This window comes from Musca vetustissima, unplaced genomic scaffold (genome assembly GCF_032173495.1).
Source record: "Musca vetustissima isolate MV318-11 ecotype Yass unplaced genomic scaffold, APGP_CSIRO_Mvet_v1 utg4044, whole genome shotgun sequence".
Classification (NCBI taxonomy): Eukaryota; Metazoa; Arthropoda; class Insecta; order Diptera; family Muscidae; genus Musca; species Musca vetustissima.
Genome location: NW_026876825.1, coordinates 76,174 through 84,678, shown reverse-complemented (window position 1 = coordinate 84,678; position 8,505 = coordinate 76,174).

Here is an 8,505-nt window from a genome sequence, read left to right as displayed (position 1 = left end):
TTGGTACGTTTACTGTTTTGAATTTTTTACTGTTTTGAACTGGTGTGTCCAAATAATTTATGCAAAAACATATGATGGTCGTCGTTTCGTCTATCATTGCGTCTAGTGGCCGGCCTACCTTCGACAGCCATCCGGGCAAGCAACAATTACATTCAACTGCATACACACTCACATACATATTTATATGAAATTGACTTTCTTCCATTCTTGCTTCGTTTTTTTTTTAGCTTACTTCGGAGGAGAACAAACAAAATCGTTCAAAATGCAAATGTGTACTACCAATTCGGTAGTAAAAATAATTCCAGAGCAACCAGTAGCACCATGCCGCTATTGCTTGGCTATTCTCTGAAGCGCCTTCAATTACGGATGTGTTAATTTTTTTAAAGTTAGTTTTTCTTTGGAGTGGAGTACCGCGCCGCTCGTTCGTCAGACACTCTCATAAATATTTAATGACAAGGTGTTCATTGAAACTGTCACTTAAGACGATTGCAACTGGCCCGATGACTATTAGACTCGCTATTGAACGTTTCTTTCCGAATGGAATGGTACGGTAACTTTCACACCTGAAGTGTCGAACTTATTCTGGGTAAAAAAACGAAGTCGATTTATTTACATACTGTTAATGTTTGTAAAATTCAAAAATTTTTTTTTTTTAATTCTTCAGAATGTATTTATTTTAATGAGAATCTTCAAACTCGTGCTAAGTTGTTTCAATTAGAGCAGTTTCAAAGTAAAATCTGAAATATATGCTAAAACGCATTATCGTGAAAATATTTCTTAAGAAATATTAAATAGATCTTGTTTGCACGTTAAAATTCGGAATAAATCTGAATAGAATTCTATTGCACTCTTTTAGAATATGTCATGTATGTCAGACAAGACAAGTTCAGTTTTCGGAATTCAAACATATGCCAGCTTTAAAATTTTGTCTTTTGAAGATCCCAATCGTATTTTAATAGGAAGACGAAGCCACACAAAAACAACAGTTTACAGAAAATTATACAGAAATATACGTTGCTGGATCGTAAACAAATATGTAAAAAATTACTTCTTCCCGCTACTTTATTAGCCAATGTGGGAATTATTTAAAAACCGATACCGATCATTATTAAAATTTTAGTACTATTTAGTACCTATGTTATCTTATAGTACCTATTTTCACAACTACCTCCATATCTCAACTCTACACACCAATACTGTATGCAACAGAAATATAAATCTATACTATATTTGGTATCATTTATTACCTTTTCTACTCTTGTAAGAAATCAAATATAGGTTCACCAATTCCAATTTAGTACCAGTTGGTACACATTAATATAAATTTCCATAAATACCAACCTTGACAATCATAAGTACGAATTTCCAAAACTTCCCACATACCCCAATCTTAATTCCATACTTCAGAATTCCAGCTCTATCGGTTCACCTACTTATTCCAATTCTACACCCCAACAGCAATCCAAACTCTAAATTCAGGATTCTAGCTCTATCGGTTCTTCTAAAAATTAAAATTCTACCAAATTTAATACACATAAATACGAATTAACAAATCTACCTACATACCTCCATTATACACTCCCACAGAAATCCTCATTTAAAATGTTTACTATTCCAGCTCTAAACCAAATGGTATCAAATTTGGTACCCATAAGTACAAATTTCCAAAACTACATCCATACTCCAATTCTACACTCTAACAATAATCTTATTTCTAAATGTCGGTGTTCCAGCTCTATAGGTTCGCCAAAATCCAAATTTAGTATCATTTAGTACACATTAGTATAAATTTCCAAAACATCCTACGTAAGCCAATAGTGCTCCTAACTCCAATTTTCAGTATTTCACCCTATTGGTTCACTCAAAATTCAAATTGTACCAAATTTAGTACACATAAGTACGAAATTCTCAAACTATATTACAATGCAGTTGTAATCTTATTTCCAATATCAATGTTCCAACTCCATCGTTCACCCAAATGCAAATTGTACAAAATATAGTACATTTTAATATTAATTTCGAATTTCAGGACTCCATTTCCATCCGTTCCTCCACATTAAAATTGTCCCAAATTTAGTACCGTTTAGTATTTTTCTTATACGTGACTACATATTTCCAAAACCACCTCCTAATATCGACCCTACTTCTTAACCTTTATTCGCATTCCAAATTTCAAGTTTTTAGGTTTATCCGTTTCTTTGCTACGAAATTAGTAATTTTCGGATGCATATTTCCAAAACTCTTTGGTACGCTCCATCAATGACCCTCACTCCAAATTTCAGAGTTCTACCTCATCCTGTTCGCCAAATACAAATGGTTCCATAATAAGTACTTTTCGTTCTAGAACGAATTTCCAAAAACGCAGCTTTATCTGACACCTTCGGACTAAGAGTGATCCTCACCACAAATTCCAAGATTCTATCTTCCGCCGTTTAATCTAGGCGTTGAGGAATCATTAAGTCAGTCAATTAGTAATACCGTCAATCCCTTTATACTTATATATATATATATCTAAAAAGTGAGTTTTTCAGGAGAAGCTGTCAAAGTTTACGGGCGTTATCTCGGGAGTGGTGTGAGGTAGAACATTGAGTGTTTTACTGATTTTAACGAAATTTAAATATAACTTTGGTAGCATGTCTACATTTAACATTTTTCTAGCAGATTATAGCTAAAAACGACTTAGAATACGTTAGCATGGACAAACATTTCATAAGAAGTCGGCTAAGTCGACTTAGCATGTTTTGTTACGGACCTTTCTACTCTGATTAGTCGTCTAAGTATACATAGCATGTTCTGGTTTGGAACAAAATGGTGATACATTTTATTGTCATTATACTTAGACGAACTAAGATTATAATATACACTACGTGCCACAACTATAGACACACCTTTAATTCAATTGGTATATTAGTTGACAAATAAAATGGACCCATTCAGTTATTGTGCACAGTAAAATGACCAAAAACACATGTTATTCAACAAAAATAATTTATTTATTCTTTATTTATTGATGTTGCATAACTTTTACAAAATTAGATATTATTATTATTTAAACCTTAAATAAAATAACATAACATTAATCAATAATAGGTAGGGCCTCCCTTATTTTGAATAAGATCAAAAATTCATCATACTCTCTACCGCCAATTGTCGATTATTACATCTTTGAGGTTAAAAACAGTCTGGTATTGGCGGTTTTCCGCATAGACACGACGAGTTAAGATTCCCCCTATGTTCTCGATCACATTCTGGTCGCAAGAACATGCGGACCAGTCCATACTTTAAATATTTTTTTTTATTTTAACCATTCTAATGTATGGCGACTTTTAGGAAATGGCACGTTGCCCTGCTGAAAAACGAGTCCTATATCGTTACTGCTTTCTCAAAATGGCAATTATTTGTCTTCAAAGACTTGAACGTACTCCATTGAATTCATTAATGGTCTCCCAAGACCATTAAGGAACCGGCACCGAAATTTCATTTTGACGGACGGACGGGCATGCATAAATCGACTCAGAAAGTGATTCTATACATATTCTCAAAAGGAACTATGGGTCTATCTCGTTTTCTTTTGCCTGTCACAAACATATGCACAAAGATATAATATTTTATAAGCTTTTAAACACGAGAACTAATGTCTTCTTAAATTGCTTACCTTTATTTTCCTCTTTGTTACTTAGCATGGTCTCTGTAGTTATTACTTCTCCTTTTTAGAAGCGAAATCAGATTAATGACATAATATAAAACTAAATATAAATAACTATTACCTTTTGACATATTTTGTGCCAATTTCAGCTTTTCCGCGCAATCGAACTCATATCATTTGTAAAAATGTCTTACGTGCCATGCTAAGTATATTATTGCTTATAACTATGGTTTGGATTGGCCGATGATTACCAAAATTTAAATTAAGGGCCGTAGTATCTAAAAACGTGAAGAACTTTAAAACATGCTAAGTCGACTTAGCATACTATGGTTCGGTGGCGTCGAGATATATATATATATATATATATATCAATTGTAATTATATCAATTTATATGCTGCGTATCCAACTTATATACATTATATAATGAATATATCTTCTGTTATGTGTACACTACACACATATACATATGTTCTTACTCCTCATATTTAGGAAGAACTTATCATGCCTTCGGCAATTTCATTTGTCAAGTCATTGTGCTTATATATTTCTCATTTCATTTGCGGTTTGTTGATTTTGTCCGGTTTGTGTTATAGTATTTGCTTTGTCCATGCCCATCGTTCTGTCATTGCTATTTTTTATACTCAATACTTTGTTTACGAAACGTGACTTCCAGTGACAGTAGAAAAATTCAGATCAACTCCATCTTCGAATTGTTCAAAATTAATTAAATCGTTGTTTCTACGGTCTATGTCTATAAATGTGTAATTTGTTTCAATTGATTTTGAAGTAATGATCAAAGTCCACATACGAGAATATAGATAGTACACAAAGTATAATATTACAAGGATAACTTTAGGTTTGTATGAACAAGTAACAATGATGTCAAATTCTGAAAATACGAAAGTGTTTGTACCATCCAATACGAGGAAAACTAATTTATTTGAAAAGAAGTAAAGACCAACAATTAAAGGCTCAACCCATATATTACTCGACATTTTTATAAGGATAGTTCTAATATCAAATATATTTTTTTAGATTCAGCTAATCGGACTATATGCTTATAATCGGACTTTATTGTTAACAAGCTGCCTTCTATCCTGGTAAACCTAGTCAGTGAGAGTTCTCCAAAAGTATTAAATTTAATTTCAATCATTTCTGTCTGTTGCAATAATACGAAAATCGTTCTGTTTTCCAGCATTTTGCTGATATGATGTAGCTTCATCAATATATGTGTGTCCGACAGCCAGCCCCTTATAGCTTGTAATTAAATTACAGAGATAAAATGTAGGGTTATCCATTTCGTGGTTTCAAAAGTAAACGTAAGTAAAATATATTTTCATGTTCTATCTTTTTATTGACAGTGGCAACATTTAAATGACCCCCATGCTAACATTTGTAAGCATTCATTTTTTTACCACTTGTTTACACATATCAGCCATAAATTCACTAAGCTTGGTTTTTAAGTGATTAAGAGTTGGAGGTTTATCTACATAAATACGGTATTTTGCGTAGACCAATAAAAAGGTCTAGTGGTGACAGCGGTGATAAAATTTTGAACAAAAACAGCATTATCTATTAAATGACCATGTACCAGTCAATATTTGTATCCTTAGATGAATGCATTGTATCCATTGTTAAATATTTCACATATTTAAATTGTGTGAAAATATTTTTTTTCTACTCATATCCTCTTATCAAACATCTCAATTATCTACTAAACTGTATCAAACTATCTCTGGCCGTTACCGTGCCGTGTCGAAACTTTTCAACAGACTTGCAGCTATTCTAATTCCAATGCATCTTCACGTACAAAACTTGGTTTTAGTTCACAGTTATATACAGTTCAGTTTTATTCGTACATACCTAAATAATATTTTCCAAGTTTTCCTCGTTGGCTGTGGCACGAATAAATATTGAGATTACTCCTGCACAAGGCCATCGGCAACTTTCTGTCACTAAAAGAAGAAATACGTGGCATGGATTTTAATGGTTTTGTGCAGAGAGTCACGAAAATATTTAGGAATAAAATATATTTTGATTTGAAAATATTTGTGAAAGCAAAACATATTTACCAACGCATATATCGCACTGTCACGTGCCGTTTTTAGTAAAAATATATGTATATATTTAATATGTCTTAAAAAGATTTTGGCCGCGACAGCTTCATGATGTTAAGGGATTATTTACAGTTAAGGTGCCACACAAGGTGATGTAATGATTAACAAAAAAGGATATACGTAGTTTAAACTGGAAATAAGAATCTTTCGTCCATTCTCAATAACATCGATCGAATATCGAATGGAACCGTCAGGGGTGTACATCGTCCATCGTCCATATACGTATGTGGATACAATTTAATCCTTTAAATTATTATAAATTTATTAATAGGGTCTTAAAAATGCAGAATTATTAAAACTATCATAAATAGTTTCGGGAAATGGAGAAAATCCATTCAGTTCGAATAGAGAATGATTTAAATATCTTGGATTGTATAAAAAAACTCGTACTGTACCCATTTGTGTCCTCAAATATTTAGGGAAAAGTGTACAACTTGAGCTACTATTACAATTTTTTTAAAATTTATCTTTCAAATTTTTTATTTATTTATTTTTTTTTGGAAATGGGATATATCTTTCTCCGGGGATAAATTTGAACCCAGCAAAATTGGGCGATTTCGACTCATAGACTCAACAGCCCTCTTGCATACAACACGTAAAGTGTATAAGTAGAAATCTGAGAATTTCGATTTGCTCAAATCTGTTTGGCTATTTTTTTAAAACTCCCTAACCTGAAAAAGGCCAATATATTAGAGATTATTGACCAATTGGACTTTATAAACCCCTATTTTCTCTATACAGATTAATTGGACTTTATTAAGACCTGTGGTCTCTATACGGGAGGAAAAATTAGTGAAATAAGTTCAAAAAATTAATATATTCGATGAATTTCCTTAAATCCAGGTGAAATCGGTTCAGATTTAGATATAGCTTCCATATATATGTAAATGGAACACCAAACTCTCAATATTTGTCCGATTGAGACAAAATGTCTGTGGAGTCTTTTGAAATCGGTTCAGATTAAGATATGGCTCCCATATATGCTTTAGTCCCCATATATTCTTTAGTCTGATTTTATGTTAATGGTGCGCCCTAGATCTAGCTCCATTTACTGTTTTGTTGAAATCGGCTCAGGTTTACATATAGCTCCATATATATTTCCATCCGATTTCATCGAAATGGTGTACCAAATATCTAAAGGTTTGCAGATTGGACGAATTTGTGCACAACGTACCAAATTGTAGCTAAAATAACACTATTGCATGTTGCAAAATATTTTAGATGTAGATATAACCTCTATATATTTTCGTCCGAGCTCATGCAATTTGTGCACCAAATAATAAAAGTTTCTCCTAGCGAAATGGAATTATGGACAGCGCACTGAGCTGCAGCATACCAAATGATGTATGCCACTGTTTCTCAATTAGGTCCAGATTTACATATATCTTTCATACATAATTTTACTCCATTTCAACAAATGCTTCACCAATGAATGCAAGTCTGTCCGATTGACATGCAGAGTGGTATGTGTATGTTTTTTATTGGCTCAAATATCTATGTCGATCACACATTTAATTTCGCCCAATTTCACTTCAATTGTCCTACCAAGATGCTGTGTCTTTTCTATCAACAGGATATTGTACATATTAGCACCTCTTGTATGTACCATGCTGGTTTTAAATAAAGAAGAAGTGATTTTACTAATGTTTAAACATTATAAAAAAAATCTATCATCGTTATAGTCTTAACTATTATATTTATAATATATATTTTCCTTCTGATTTATAAAGTTAAATTCATCGCCTTTCTAAAGATTTATTTTTAGGGAGCTAATCGATGTATGCAATGAACGGCTAATTTGTTATATTAAAACTGATTGTTAGGTGAATACTTCACCAAACAATGATTTGCATAAACCTTTGTGCTTTTTAGATATTCCTCGCTCTTTCCATCTAAGTTATAACCCGATATCCTACATACTTACCAAACATGCATCACGTAGGCATTATTCAATTTCATGTAAATTAAATGCAATTAATTATATTTTCAGACGTTAAAATGTTAAATTAAGTTTATTCATTTTTATTAGTACTTTCTCATATGTCTGTTCATTTGTTCTTTACAAGGAAGGATACATTTAACTTAAGAATATATTTTTGTTAATACCTAATTTAATATAAATTATATATACTTATAATAATCATTAACACAAACATAGATGACAAGGTGTCAACTTATGTATATATACATATGTTTGAAGATGATTTGTATAAACAGACAGACATCATTTTTGAATGCTACAGACATTATATAACGAAGTAACTACACCTGAGTAGGAAATTGAACAAAAAAATGAAATGAAAATAAAAATAAAAAAACGTCTCAATCCGATCGCTGAGACCATTAATGACAATTACGTATGTATGTACTTTAAATGCATAGCGGAAGATATTTGGAAATTGCGAAACATATTTACAGTTTCACAGGAATGAGACTTATTGCCGATGGTTACCATTACCAGACACTTGGATCAGTAAATGTTCCTCATCGATGGGCAAATCGATTTTTTCAGCAAATGTAATGACACAAATATATCAAATCATAATATTATGTTTAATAGTAGAAGGAGATTGGGACGGGACTTGGGGTGGATTATGTACTATCTACACACTACAAAAATAAATTACTTTTATTTGTTTTTGGATGATGACGTCATCAGCGACTCGTATCTACGTCGCCAACTTCGGATTGATTTGATTGCCTAGATACTAAACTGCATATTTACAAGGTATTCGAAATAT